The sequence below is a fragment of the Xiphophorus couchianus genome, chromosome 3, assembly GCF_001444195.1.
Source record: "Xiphophorus couchianus chromosome 3, X_couchianus-1.0, whole genome shotgun sequence".
Classification (NCBI taxonomy): Eukaryota; Metazoa; Chordata; class Actinopteri; order Cyprinodontiformes; family Poeciliidae; genus Xiphophorus; species Xiphophorus couchianus.
In genome coordinates this window covers 16,285,741-16,301,472 of record NC_040230.1, presented here as the reverse complement: position 1 = coordinate 16,301,472, position 15,732 = coordinate 16,285,741, and the positions used below count along the sequence as shown (strand labels likewise).

General features: G+C 39.1%; 1 long non-coding RNA gene across 3 annotated transcripts in view; it reads right to left on the bottom strand.

Annotated features, from left to right (window-relative positions):
- LOC114141942 (uncharacterized) overlaps nt 1–15,732 on the bottom strand; it is a 76,092-nt gene that overhangs the window by 7,286 nt on the left and 53,074 nt on the right. For all 3 annotated transcript variants that reach the window (XR_003594928.1, XR_003594926.1, XR_003594927.1), the window contains one exon: nt 1,787–1,968. This is a non-coding gene — a long non-coding RNA (uncharacterized LOC114141942). The remainder of the gene's footprint in view (nt 1–1,786; nt 1,969–15,732) is intronic.

Here is a 15,732-nt window from a genome sequence, read left to right as displayed (position 1 = left end):
TAAGAGAGACAGTGTATCCAGGGATCACCTGGCTCTTGTATAATAATAATAATAATAATAATAATAATAATAATAATAATAATAAATAAAGCTAATAATAATAATAAAGGTTGTGTGCATAAAAATCCTGTTTTATTCAAACTTTGTCAATTCCCCTCAGGGTAAGAAACTAAAAACGATGTTTATCTTTATTGCTACTGCAGTAAAACACTTTGTATCTGAGCCAGGATTTGTAGCAGGCCTATCTATATATGGCACACTTCCAAATGTGAAGCTTGTGTGCATACTAAAGATGCATGGCATTTATACTGCATCTGTCTCTGGGTTCACACAAGCAGGCTTGTCGGCTGCAGGCTGTGTTTTTTAGTGGCTTGTGCTTGCAGGAAAATCTTCTGAGCAAAGATGAGAGTGGCTGCATGAAGTCAATGAAAATGCAAACAATTCTACAAACGTCCGAAAACCTTCAGTTGTCCAAGGAAAATGTAAAGATGAAGAGGGGTGTCCAAATATACATCTAAACGATTAACAACAGTGATTCCATGAGAGAAAAAATAAAGTCTTGGAAGCCAAAGTCCAGAGCAAAATTCATCAGAAAAACTGTGGGTTCATTTAAAGAGCTGTGTTGAGTGGTCCTCGCAATCTGACTGGTTGGAAGAATTTCACTGGGCAGAGTGGAAAAAGTGAGAAATTTCTTCAAAGTCTGAATCCAGAAATTGAATCAAAGAGTTCAACAAACTATAAGTTTAATCCTCTGAATTCTTATATAACTTAATAAGACAGGGTTTTGCGCATTGTACTTCATTTAAAAAAAAATTAAAATATTTTTTATAATTAATCAAAATCACATTTTATTACCTCTCAAAAACCTTATTTTATATTAATAATATTCATTTGCAGAAGTTGGAAAACTTTGGGTTTATTGACCCAAAAAAGCTTCTCTGCCTAGAGACGGTCCTTGGTGCTTTAGGTGATTTACAAACAATGTGTAAGATGTTGTTGGGAAAAAAAAAGACAACTTTTGCCACCTGCTTCTGCAACATTTTAAAGCAATACATCTGGGTACATAAATGACTATTTCAGTCATCAGACATCATTGTCTCTGTCTAACTGCTGAACCAATACATTTTAGCTCAGCCTAAAAGCCTCATGATCTGCTTGATGACCTTTTCCTCCTCAGCGGCTGCTGCTAGATTTTTGATTTGCATATTACAGCTAAATAATTTCCTACACACACTTTAAAGAATGATTTCTTTCATTCAGTCACATCTGTCAAAGCATGTTACTGCATGTGTATGGTTTGAGTCTGCATGATGACTTCTGTAAATGTTTCAGTTGTGGGTCCATCGACTGAATCTGTTTTTCGTATCCTGCTCACCCCCAGCAGTTTGATCTTGACCATGACCAACATTTTTATTTGTGGGTGAATCTCATGATTTCATAACTGTTTGCGTCCTACAAGCCTTCCTGCCGTTTTAATGGGCCCGTAGGCCGCTAATCCACAAGGATGACAAATTGTATTGGCACGAACCACTTAAGAAACTATAATTTTATTCATAACTTTCCCACAAACTATGTCAGCAAACTTCAGAACTTACATTTATTGTGTCACTGGGAGCCAGCAGGCTGCAGCTGCCCTGAACAACACAGTAGATTGCATAAACTACTAACGCCATGCTTTTATTGTGTGGGTTTGTTATTCCACCATGGTCTTTTGACCTGTATGAATAAATTCTGTTACACATTAAAGCTGTCATAATTATCTGATCATTCTCTCACGGCTGCCTACCTGCTGCGTCTCCCAGTAGGGAGTTCCCTCTTAATGCTCCGGCAGTCATCAGGATAACCACTTCAGGGCTTGCAGACATTTGATTTGAGCCCAGGCATGTCAGAATGAATGGATAATGGCCCCTTCCTCAATCCATAATCTTCAGGCAGCTTCAGGGTGAGGTGTGGGTTTGTTGGGATCTTCTGTCACAGGGAAAAATATATATATATTAGTCTGTTTACCCAGTTTTTGCTGCTTTCTCTGGTGCTTTGGATTATACAGTATTCCCTTTAACTAACAAAAGCTGCAGGCCTGGATGTGTTTTGATATCCCTTAAGCTCTAGAAGGAAGAATAAAAACTTCTATATTAGAAACATGCAACTAACTAGCTGCTAAAATATCACATGGAAAAGAAGCTGATTTCTTTCTTCTGCATTGCCAATAATAGCTATAGCAATATATTTCTGATCCAATTATTATTTATTGTGTAGCATATTGAGATGACAGTGCTGTGAATTTCTGTGAAACTGAACTGCAGAAAATCCTCTCAGATTTGACATGAAAATAAAATGCAATGCAGTTCTGCACAAATCTCAACTTTGTCATTCTTAGCAGCAAGCAGAGGGAATTGACTGTAAATTCATAAAAACAATAGAAAATGTGTTCAGGGCACAGCTCACTAATATGTTTTTTTTATAGAGGAGGGCCCATTTCCAAGGGGCTCTCATCTATTCAAAACTTTTCTAATGCCATCCTGGGCAGTTGCCCATAAAACCTGAAGCTGTAGATACAATAATGATCCAGCGTAAATTATAAAACAAGATTATTAAAACTTGTAAAAAGACTTGTGACTGTGTTTTTGTTGTTTTTAGTACAAATCCTAATTTCAATTTTGACATTCATGCCAATGTTGAGTGCATGGAAACTTCCAACAAGAAGTGCAGTATCCTGCCCTAGAAGGTCTGAATGAAATTTGACAAAGAGTCCATGTTGTGGACATTTTTCCTCTTTCCTGCTCCCCCGGTTCACCTGCTCTGTGCTCCTGTTTGTCCCAATTCTCATCAGCTGATTGCATGCATACATGGATGAAAGGAAGAACAGGTGAAAGCAGCACAAAGATACAATTGACTAGGGGAGAAAAACAGCCGACTTGCACATTGTCCTCACATAGATTTGACACGCTGAATGGCTGATGAGAAGGGACAGGCTGTAAACACGAATAAACATGGCAGAAGAAACATATGCGTGTGTGTGTAAGTTGGCAAGAGCATCGGACTTTAACCATTACTTTATATATTATTGATAAACTGCAAAATACAATAAAACACTGGAGCTTTCTTTGTTTAGCAGACAACCTCTTATTATTTCATGAAGCTCTTTCATATTGATGAATCTGTTGTGTGTAAGCAATTTTTATTCAAAAAAGAAACAACTTTGATTTAACTTTTTGCTACAGAAACTAAGCAATAACTTTTACAAAGTTTCCAATAAAACGCTGAAAGAATTAATGTAAAGGATTTAGTGTCATTTAGTGTAACGGTGCATATTGCAACTAAACTCACTTAATTAAAAGGTAATTAAAAAACATTTCCAACACTACAGTACATACAAAAGGAAAGCAATTGTTTCGGGATGAACAAGTAAATTCTCAATCAGTAATCGACAGAATGTGGCTGTATAACTATTTATTCATCAATAATCAGCTGATTGTGTCTCTCATTGCCTGATTAACTTAGATAACAACTATCTGATCAGTTGGGGAACTCATAGATTTAAAATTGTATCCACAAATGTTGAGTTGATCCTTGAATAGAAAAAAGATATTAAAGAAGGAAACAAGTAGCATGCCCAGTAATGACGCAGTCCCAGTATAGAACGTACTGTTCTGAGCTGGAGGGCCTAGAAAATTAACACAAATACTTCAATGACGCGAGAGGACTCGACATTTCACAAGATCACCTCCACCTCCTCATGCTGAAATTCAAACCCTGATCTTCTAGATATAGAAATATTGAGCTTTCTCACATGTTTCAGTATGATAATCTACTGGATCCAGAACTGGTTCTGGATCTGCTGCATTCACCACTGCATGAAAGCGAAGCCACAACGATCCAGTTTTGATAAAGCAAAGGAAGAAATGGCTGTACAACCATCATAAAATACTGTAGATTGTTTATCAACAGATATCAACCACAATGTGTCTGAATTGAGAAACTTTGCTCCAACCGCCTTCATCCTCTGGACTTTTTTAAAGTCCAGTGGTTTCCACTGTTCATGCTTAACTTTGACATCCCTCAGTGAGACATCTTAGATTGGGTTAGTCGGGTTTACCGGGTTATATACGGAGATGCACACATGTGAGAGCGTATCCGCTTGTGATTGTGCACAGCTTGAAATCATAGCTTGTCTTTGGATGTCATGTCTAATATAATCATATGGCGACTGAAGCTCTATTATTCATGAGATCAATGCTGGGATTCAATCAGGCCTGATATCATTCACCCTACCAACCCTATTTTGATTCTTCCTCTCCGTCTCTTTATCCAACATTTTCCCTCTGCAGATTATTTTCCCCTCCCTGTTCTCTGTTGAGTTTGACTCGTGAAGATCGTGAACATGAAAAGGGAGAGTGTTCACCTCGAGGGATGGCAGCCAGTGAGAGACAGAGGTGCCTCCAACCAGTGTTGTATAGTAACGAAGTAAAAATACTTCACTACTTTACTTAAGTATATTTTGGAGTACTTCATACTTTCCTGGAGTATGAAAATTTTTGATGACTTTCACTTTTACTTCACTATATTTCCGAACTTAATTGCGTACTTTTACTCCGATACATTTTCAATGTGTGGTTTAGTTACTCGTTACAAAAAAGCGAGAGAGAGAAACAAAGTGTTTTGATCCCACCTACTGATTAGCAAGTAGCAAGCAGGCTACCGAACAAAGTCCGTAGCCTGCTTGCCTGGGCTTGTTCATCACCACCAATAGGATACTTCTTCTTCTTCTTCTTTTCTATTATGGCGGATCACAAGCAACTTTAAGGTGCATACCGCCACCTACTGTACATGAGTGTGTAGAAGCATTACTTCACATCTATTAAATTCTACTTTTTAATTTTGTATTCTTAAGATAAATAAACAATGCTTTCCTTAATTTGTGAATATCTGTTATGTTTCCTTCATTTCCTAATATACCTTTAAGATTCCATTCATGCCCCATATTTCTAACTATTCTCTTTAATTCTTCCCTTTCGAGTTCATTTGACTTACATTTCATCAATATGTGTTCTACATTTTCTTTCTCTCCACATCTCTCACATTTATCATTATTTTTCCTCCCTATTGTATAAAGCATGTCATTTAAGTAGGTATGACCTACTCTTAATCTACTAATTATTATTTCTTCTCATCTGTTTCTTTCATTAATGCTTCGAATTTGAACTGACTTTTGTACTTCATATAATCTTCTTCCTTTCTTATCTTCATTCCACATTTTTTGCCATTTCTTGATTTCTTTACTTTTAATTAGGATACACCTGTTTCGCTTCTCCCATTAAACACAAAGCAAGTCTCGCAATCAGTAGCAGTCACATGGAAATTCTATCTTACAAAAACTCCCCGTCCAACTTGAAGAAACACATCGAGGTAACTTCTTATGAAATGGTTATAATCCTCCTGTTTCAGTAACTATAGCTTGGTCACTAGACACTACTGTATTGTGAAACGTTGAGCATAAATGAACTTTGTTTGGCATTGTTTCAGTTCCACACGTGGTGTATTTAGCTGAGCCCTAATGTTGACTGTAGCAGGCTACCTAGACTCCTCTGTTCAAGGGGGGGCAGAAGCCATAGCGATAGCAATTTAGACTAAATTTAACGAATATAGGAAAGGCATGCAAGTTCAAAACCAGGTTTACAGATGCCAATAAGCTGCATTTCCCTCCCAATTCTTTTTGTCTTTTGCATAATGACCAGTTGTGTGCACCACCTACTGACTGTAGCATTGACTGATTCACTGATTTGTGAAGTAGAGTAATCGTAACAGATCTTTTTCTTCATGTTGGCCGCATTTTCTGTACTATTTATTTTTCTCATTTTCAGCACTGACCTTACTTGAAGGGAAAACTTAAGGCTTACAAAAACTTTGTATTTTCTGTCCTGGAGGGTATACTAAGAAGCTGGCTCAGTTGTAAAGCAGGTTAAGTTAACCTTGTGCTATAGTTAAAGCACCTAATTTTCTTAACTAAATGATGCCTGCAGGTATATCTATTAGCAGGTTTAATTTTGCCTGCACTTGGTTGGGTACATTATTTTAAGTGTATTTGACAAGTTTACCAAAATATAAAAAATGTCATTCAAACTGCAGTTGCTTTGTTTTACTTTTTACTTGTACTTTTCATTACATTACTTGAGTACATCCATTTTTACAGTAATTTCCATACTTAAGTACAATAGGTTTCAGATACTTTAAGACTTTAACTCAAGTAACATTTCAGTCAGTGACTTCGACTTTTACCAAAGTCATATTTTGGAGAGGTACTTGTACTTTTACTTGACTCTGAGATTTCAGTACTTTATACAACACTGCCTCCAACACCTTGACTAGCAGGGCTTCAAGGCCGGAGGCAAAACATTGGAAGGGAAATGTAGTAGTGAGAAACAGTGAGAGGATCTAGGTGATATAATGTAAGATTGCAGAGGTGAGTAAGTCTCACACTTTGAAGGATGACCAAGCAAGACTGAACTTTGGGTCTTGTTTTTTCCCTCAGTCACTCATTCAACATTTCCTGCAATCAGGCCTGATATCGTTCAGCCCATCATTACAGTATCAATACAGTCAGAAATCACATCAAGTTCAGTCACAACTTACTAAAAAGACAGGAAGGAAATTCATCCTCTTTGAGTCCTGAGGTTTTATACATCATAATAAAAACTATTTGGTGTTTACAAGGATTTTTGCCAAGTATGATTCAACGTGCTACAATATGCCAAACATATTGCAGAACGCACAGTAAATAAATGCTGGATGACATTTATCCATGTGGTACATTGACTTTTCAGTTCAACACATTTTCTGATATGCTATGTGTGCTTTACATGATGCTTCTTTCTTCAGAGACCGAGAAGCACTTTGCATTTAATGCAGAGAATGAAAGACTCCGTGAGACAAAGAATAATTTCCACCAAACGCTAACAGCCCCATACAGTATTTAATATGAATTTGTTCTCAAAACCAGTATGAAGTCCATTCTGGTGGTGATAAACTGAGCTCTGTAGTTTTTCCTGCTTCTACAGCACAGTATTCCCTTGGTTATTATTTTGCAGTTTTTGAACTGCTAGCATTGGACTCGGCCGACCGGTTATCCTGATAAATGTTCACAGATGCATTTTTTTCACTATGGATTCCAAGTGAAATCCATAGTGATTGCGCAGCCCAGAAGTCATGGGAACTTTATCTTCTGCAGAGTGGCATCAGCGTGTCTGTGTGTGGCTTGTCTCGAGCTGTGACGTCCCCTCTCTGGAGCGTGTGCGCTGATCTGAGTTTCCTGTGCGTGGACGTCTGGATGATGATGATGTCAGTGTGCAGGCCCTGGGCAGTGAAGTCAGGCTGAGGTTTGGGAATGCTGGGGCCGCTGGACCAGAGTCCCGGGGGAGAGCTGAGAAAAAGGCCACAAGCCTCCTCCCAAAAGGCTTCGGCGAGGAACAGAGAAGGGACGACCCAGAGGGCAGCATGTTATTAGCGGATGTATTGTGATGAAGCTCTCTTCTTTTTTTTGTTGTTCACAGTCAGTAAAATCTTCTTGAGTCTGTGTGATTGACCGTGCAAAGCATTGCGCACAGGAAGCAGTGGTGACGCTCTCACACCGCCCACCATAGATATTACAATGGAAAGCCAAAGCAAGTGAGCAACTGTACGCCCCCTCTGGCCTGCACCACACGCATGGAAAACTACCAAAACCCTGTGCTGTGGTTGTGCTGGCCAGCTAGTATATATGTTCACTCACAGGGGCATAACAAACACATTAACTATCTGTGTGTTTGCGGACATTCGGAGATGGTGGCAAAAGCAAAGTGGTGTAGGTACACTGGCTTGCTTCTTTCCTGACACGTGTGAGGATAAACATTAATTTACTTGACTGACGTTAACACCCTGTTGAGTAAACATACAAGCAAACTTACACCAGCGGCGCGTACGACACCAACACTCAGGTTGCGTCTGGTGAGAGTCGTCGAGCCCGAGAAACAGCCACCAGTTCAGGGTTCAGAGCAGCAGCCAACCACACATGCAACGCAAGCCTGTATTATGGTTTAACGGCCCCTCGCTTGTCGTCACGCTCTGCAGGGAATGATGGCACCAAAAACATAACGCCTAAAAGCTATGAAATAAAATTTCATACAGGATGTTCAGTCCTGGTCATTCACATGTAGAATTTTAATTCGTAGGTAATAATTATATCATCTGTCAGCATTTTCTGTACAAATCATTATGTTTTGATAGATAATATCTAGAATTATTCAAACCCTTTCTCTTGATCAGTGGTGTCTCCTCATTTACCATCATAGCAATCAAACAACTAGAAACACTTATGTTAAATAAGTTTATTATATGATTTAATGATTCTGCATGGGATTTACAGCTGATCCCTGCTTAACCCTTCCAAAACCTTTTTTATGAAAATAATTTCTTGACCTGCTTGGCTATATTTTGCAGATTCCTGGTAAGCCAATACCTAATACCTTACAAGTTGCAATGATTATTACATTTCTCTAAGCAATTTTGGAGTAGAAAAATGTTTCATAGACCAGAATATTTTCAAGTGAGGTGTGTTCACAATCTTTATGACAAGCACACCATTCGACACTATTGATTTAGATCATAAAAGCCAAGATCCTGAAGGAAAGCAGTGGTGACCAGGACTGTGCAACATGTCATTGGGTTACTATTGCTGATTATTGGGATTTCCTTACTGCAGTTTTTCCTTACTGTTTCCCCTTCATGTCCTCATTTCAGCTACTTTTATTTTTATAGCACCAATCCTCTTTACTCTTTAAGTCCTGAAGCTTAACTATGAAGGGCAGAGAAAGTCCATCCAACATGCCAGATATATTACTGACATGCACTGAAATATGATATCCCACCAAATATTGCATCCAAACAGTCATTTGGGATAGTGATATTGCAGATACTGGTACTGAAATGCTACAATTTGACATATTCTGCAGCTAAAAAAAAATCCTCATTAAAAAACTTGATAATATTGATTGCATGCTCTCCTAAAATGTACAATTTAATAATTAACTGTCATACTTTTACTATTTTGAATGTACCCGACTTTGTCCACACCTGAAATAAAATAAACTGATACACAATGGCTAACTAGATGGGTAGAAAATATATGTAGTTTGGGCTAAAATCCCCCCAAGATTAAAATAACTTTGAAGCCATTTTCAAGCTGAACCTATGGTCTACAATTCATTTTCACTTTCCTTCAAAAGTGCAGAGAATCCACCCAAATAAAGTAATCTAGTAATCTATTTTGCATCATCTAAGTCTGACATAAAAATAGGTCAAAATAAATCAAAATAGAGCCAGAGTTTCAGTGAAGAAATGTGCTGCAGGCGAGGGCAGGGAAATCACAAAATGGTGATCATGAAAACGTCTTTTGAACAAAAAGCACTCACAAAGCACATAATATATTTTGTAATGGCCAATGTTTTGATCAGCAGACACCGAGCTTTGCCCCCAAGCTGGCACAAACTGAATCAGACGTTAGGTTTTGGAGGAGGTCACAATATGAAAGAACGTCTCTGGGCAAAGTGTCTTCATTGGTGTGCAGAAAAATTCAAAGAATCCTTTTCATTTGTGTGCGTCTTTTCAGCTAATAAATGTGATTATTTGCGTAGATGGGTTTATTACTTCTTATGCAAGTGAAATTTGGGTCAGGGCAAAAATAGGGAAGGCACTACTTTAGACAGACTGTAGCTGTCTTCTGGTTCAGAAACCTAAAAGGCAGCCAGCAGCATTTTTACGTGTGCAGAAAAAAAACCCCTGAACCTTTTAACTCTTAAGCACATTTTCATTTGACGTCAGGTTTTAACACAATTCAGCCTGATTTTCTTAGTCAGAAACTCCAAAAGACACAGGGTCAGGCCTCAACAACCACTTGGATCTATGACTGTGGCCAGCAGCACAGGAGCACCACAGGGCACAGTACTCTCACCTTTCCTTTTCACTTCAGACTACTGGCACAAGTCCAACTCCTGTCTTCTACAGAAACATCTAGATGATCCTGCAGCTGCTGGGTGTATCAGAGATGGCCAAGAGGCTGAGCACGGAGAGCTACTAGTCAGCTTTTTGTCATCATCATAATGTGAACAAAACAAAGAAGATGATGGTAGATGTTTTTTAGAAACAGAGTTAGAACATCTTTTCTCATTGATGTCATTTGGCAATACAGCTCTGGAAAACATTAAGAGACTCCACTGCTCTGAACCCCACTGAAAACCTCCTGGTTATTTCAACAAATACTGATGTCTGAACTCTTCCTGAGTTAAAACATTAGTACTGTTGTTTCTAAATGAATATGGACTTGTTTATAGAATAAAAGAACAACGTTCATTTTACTCAAACATATACTTATAAAAAGGAAAATCAGAGAAACTGATCCTTTTAAGTGGTCTCTTAATTTTTTCCAATGCCGTATATTGATAAAAACTGCACTGATTTGATTGATAAAATGTTTAAACACAACAATTTTATGTCGCCATGGAGTCTGGATGGCCACATAAAAAGCTATGGCGGACCAGATTTGGCCCTCAGGCCTTGGGTTTGAGACACGTGGTCTAGTCTATTGATTACGTTTAAATAATAATGATAATAATAATAAGAAAAATAAATCTGTTGTCCTTTCATATGCGATTTTTTTGTTGCTCACATATGGTTTGTTTTTGTGACCTCATAGGAAACAGTCGCGCTGTAAAATTTCCACTATTGCATTTTTAAAAAGAGTCTGACAACAAAATGAGCACAAGACCCCAAAATTTTAGTTTATAGCTTTTTCTCCACTGAAGAGTCGCTCTTATGTAACAGCACACAGGGTTTCAGGAGTAAATCACCTGTCTATCTCACCTGCTCTTCCTGCCTTCCTGCCCCGTTTTAAAAACAAACAAACAAAAAAACAAGTCATGACAGAAACTTAAGTCCCTCTTCTCCCCTTTCATCTGATGAACGGACCAATAAGAGAGCAGGAATGGAAAAAAGCTGAGCGTACTCAGTGAATGGGGGAAAGGGGAATGTCCTGATCCTGAATGGCAGAGTGTGGAGGGCTGAAGGCGGTTGGAGCGCAGCGAGGCCGGGCCTCACAGAGGAACATGCTGGAGGATAAGGCGTGTTCTCTTCGGCAGCGTGGCGTCGAGCCAGTCCACCGGTGCCATTTGATGCCTGAGCTTGTGACGTTGCAACAGTGTGTGGCGGACGCTGAGAAAAGATTTGGCAGCTATAAATAGGCTGTGTGTTAAAGAGGCGCATTGTAAATAGTGCTTTGGCATAGTGTCACTTTACACCCCCCTCCCTCCGCACCCACTCACTCTGGGTCTCAGCCCCAGACCGGACTTTTCTTAACAGTTTCATTATGCCTGAGTGCGTCATGAACGCTGGAAAAAAAAAAGATGAGAAGAAAAGGAGGAAGAAAGAAAGGAAAGACGGGGGTTGGCAGAAGTGCTATGGGACAGATTACACTCTAGCTCTGCGTGCGTGGGGGTGTGTGTGTGTGTGTGTGTGTGAGGGTGGGGGTTCGCGTGCGGGTGCAGGCGGGGGTGTGTGTGTGTGTGTGATGTAATGTAAGTGAGGCCAGGCTTCCCCAGGTACTCCGGTGTCTCCAGGTCTGGGAAGCTTCCAAAGATCAAGAGAAAAGACAAATGTAGAAGAAGTGATCCTGTGTCTTTTCTTTCTTCTCCTCTCAGTCTCCTCCTGCAGCTCCTTTTTTCTTGCCCTACAAATTCAGCTCTCCTCTCCCTACTTCTTTCCTTTCCTCTCTCATCAGAATTTCCATTTAAAAGCTCCAATTTTTTTTCATCCCTCAGTACAAATATCCATTGTATATTTGCAAGAGAAACTCGTACCATGAGCAGATTTTTATTATTCAAATCCAGACTGCATTCAGGCATGAATTGACGCAGCTGTAACCGTAAAGAAAACCAAACTTATTATTGAACACTTAAGGTAACAATCACATGGTTTCAGTATTCTTCAACAACTATTATAGATCCATGTAAATCTGAATATCATCAAACAGTGATTTTATCTCAGTAATTCAATTCCGAGATTGAAACTTATTTATTTTTCAGATTCAACATGCAGATAACCTTATATTGAATGTTCAAGTATAACTATTAATTTTGACCTTTCTGGGTAACTATTGAAAACTAAGAACTTAGTTCAAAGAAAACAAGAGCATTTAAATAGTCTCCTTGTCAGGGTCCGTGTTTTTCTGTGTGTTTATTTTGAGTTTCCTGTGTATCTGTGTCTCCGTGTTGTCCTGTCGCCCTTTGATTAGTCCCCAGGTGTGTCTTGTTCCCTGATTACCTCTTGTGTATTTAGTGTCACCTGTGTGTCTGTGTCCTTGTCGGGTCCTCATCTCATTTGACATCTGTTGTCGGGCTAGTCCATTCGTGCTCTCTGTTGCTACCTGTGTTGAGCCTCATCTTCCGCTCAGCAACGCTGTCTGGGATTTGGACTGTTTGTGTAGCATTATTTCATCATTAAATCTACCATATTTCTCTTACCTGGGTCTCCTAGCATTTTGCCTCACCACTCATCCACACCACTTTATGACACTCCTCAGTCCAGGTAAAGCGTTTTTTTGGTTAAGAAGCGTCCTAACTAGTGCAAACAGCAGAAACCAAAGTCCTGGATCTCCTGTGGAGATTCTCTAAGGATCAACTCAGACTGTTGTTCACACCTTGTGAATCTCCCCAAACTCCTGAATGGGTTTTGCTTCACAATTCTCTCTGTGCTGTAGCAATGCCTATTTCCTACACATTGTCTCATATTGCAGTTTTTCCCTCCACTTAACTTTCCACTAATTTGTTTGTATACAGCTACAGACTTTAACAATGACTTCTTGTGGATTACTTACTTAATGGAGTGAGCCAGTGGCTATCAGCAGCCACAATATTTTAGCATTATGTTTTTTTTTTTGTTTTTTTTTTACTGTTCTCATGTTGTATTCAAATCTTTGGAGATTTTCTGAAAACCATTATTATTTCCTCTGTCTTATGCATTTAGTATCTGAGTTAAACCTTTTGAATCACTTACTGAATTTTTTTTTAAGTCTTGGATTGTATTATAATTTATTGAGATGCACCTGCATGTTTGTTCTTTCTTTAGGATTGTGCTAATGTCTACATCAAAACCAGCAATCTGGATGATTTGGAGCCAGTCAAGTTTTCAAATTAAACCAGAACATGGAGTTTGAAACAGGCTTTGTGGTTTTCATGCTCAGGTTTCATAAACAGCTAGTTTTTATATACCAATTTTATATTTGTATGGACTCCTAAGTCGGTTATTTAGTAATTTAATCAAAAACTCTACATTTACAGTCTTTTATCCACCTGTCTGGACTTCATTCTTTAACTTTACCTTTCCATTTTCTCTACCCCTCACTAACCCTTACCTAGTGTAAGGAACATCTTGCTGGGTGTGGTTATTGTTTTTTTTTTATTATTTTGCTCAGGCAAACATTGCTTCCACATATTATGTAGGAGACTCGCTCCTATAGCAAATAAAATCCTTCCTGTGACATCAAATTATGACGTCTTTTGACATTTAAACATCCACTTTGCCAGCTTTCAGGAGAAGCTGTGATGTGTTTTTCCGCAGCTGTGCGCTCTCCTTCACATCTGGCAGACCATCTCTAGGAGCATTTTCTCCTTGTTTGCTCCTTTGCAGCTTTAACAAGCAACTACTTTACAGGAGAAAACTCAGATTCTCCCCTTTTTTGTTCCCCGTCTCACACACATAAACACACTCACACACTATGACGCAACAGCCACTGGTCATGTTCCCAAGGTCCTGTTCTCAGGGCGGTTTGACTAGAGGCCTTTGTCTGAGCTCGCTTTAAAAATAAAACTGGAGCAGGATTACAACGCGCACACACACACACACCCACGCCCACACACACACTCGCTTTGCATGAACTAAGCCTGACCTGAGGTGGAAAATGAAACAACTGCCAGCTCATGATGGTGTGTAAAGTGAAGTGGGGGTGTGCACGTATGTGTGCCGCCGCCATACTGTATTCAAGTGAGCACGATTCCACTCGGCCTCCTCCTGAAGTTGTAATTACAGGCTTGTGTAACACCCAGATGTGGGGGGGGGGGGTGCACGCGCGTGTGTGTGTGAGAGCACGTGCGAGGACGAGCCTCCAACTGGATCACACCACCTGTCATTTCACGGCGGCGCATGGCAACACGATCCACCTAACAAACTCAGCGGCCCTCTTAATCAGTTCATAGCATCTTACACCTCCTGATCTTACCATATTACCTGTTGACCCTACACAAGACCCCTAAATATTCCTATAAATATGACAGAAATCAGCATCCACCATAGATAGCTCAATTCTCTACCAGTTTTAGATTAAATTTAAAAATAGCTTGTAATCAAAGGGGAAATTAAGCAGGACTGGGTTGCTTAACTGTAACAATAATATTTTATAAAATATAAAATATTCACCTATGAGATCAAGTTTAGAAGGTAAAAGAACAAAATGTGTAATAATCAAATTACCTACGTTTTATATATATAAAGATTAATACAAAAATCTTTAGCATGATAAAGATTAAACCAGATGACCCCACACAGAACCTAAAATACTATGGAAAGAAGTGCAGAACTCTGCGACTGACCACATTGTCTAGAAGTTCATGACTGAACAACTTTCCTTTGCGCTGATGAATCAAAACCTGAAAATCCTTTTAGGAAATGAAAGATACAGAATCCTCCTGGGGAAAGAAAAGAGAAACATGTTGCCTGTTGACAGGTCTCAGTTCAGACGCCACCATCTGTGAAAGCCTTTTGAAGCTAAACAACATAAATATGCTTTTCAGCAACAGGTGCTGGCATCAAGATGATTTCATCTTCCTTTCTGTGAAGGCCCTCTCTGTTTCAGTAGGGAAACCCCGATCTGCATTCCTGCACATGTTAAAAAGACATCGCTCCATGTGTAAGACGTAACATGTGCAAAGTCTCCCTTTTTCAGACACAGGCCTGATAAAAAGTATTTGAAGCCTTGTGAATTGGAAGGCACAAAACAGAAAGTCCTAATTAAAGGCCAGAATTTAAAAAAAAAGTGAAAATACTGTAGCTGTAAACCTTCTGCTGCTTCTTCAGCAAAAAAACTCTTACTGGGAGTGATGGTGAAATGATCCTAATGTTTCTCTGCTGCTGGTGATGATGATGATGTTAAAAAGGTAGAAAATAGACACTATCTTAATTCTTCCTTCCGCTGGATTCAATAGAGCAGTATAGACGGCAGCAGAACAGCCCCACAGCATCATGCTTCCACCACCATGCTTGAAAGTTGGCAATGGGCTCTTAAGTTTACCTTTCACCAAAAGGTCTCCCAACATGATGAAACCTGTGAATTTGATTCTTTCGTAAAGACGGCAATTTTGAAGCGGGGATTCATTTCTAGTTAGCCGATTCAGCATCTTCCAGTCCATGATTAGATTGATCTGTAATGGTTGCTAGTGATGGTTCTGATCATTTGAAGAAATGTTCTTTCCTCTGAGAGAAACAGCTTGGGTCAGATGGCTGAGATCTTTATTTCTATTAGAAATAAAAGCATCAAATCTAGTTTTGAAATGGATTCATTTAACTAGGACTTGAATGTTAATATTTATACCAATATGCATAATCTTGGCCATGTGCGGATAAAAGACAGGACACCATAAAGTTAAACTTATGCAC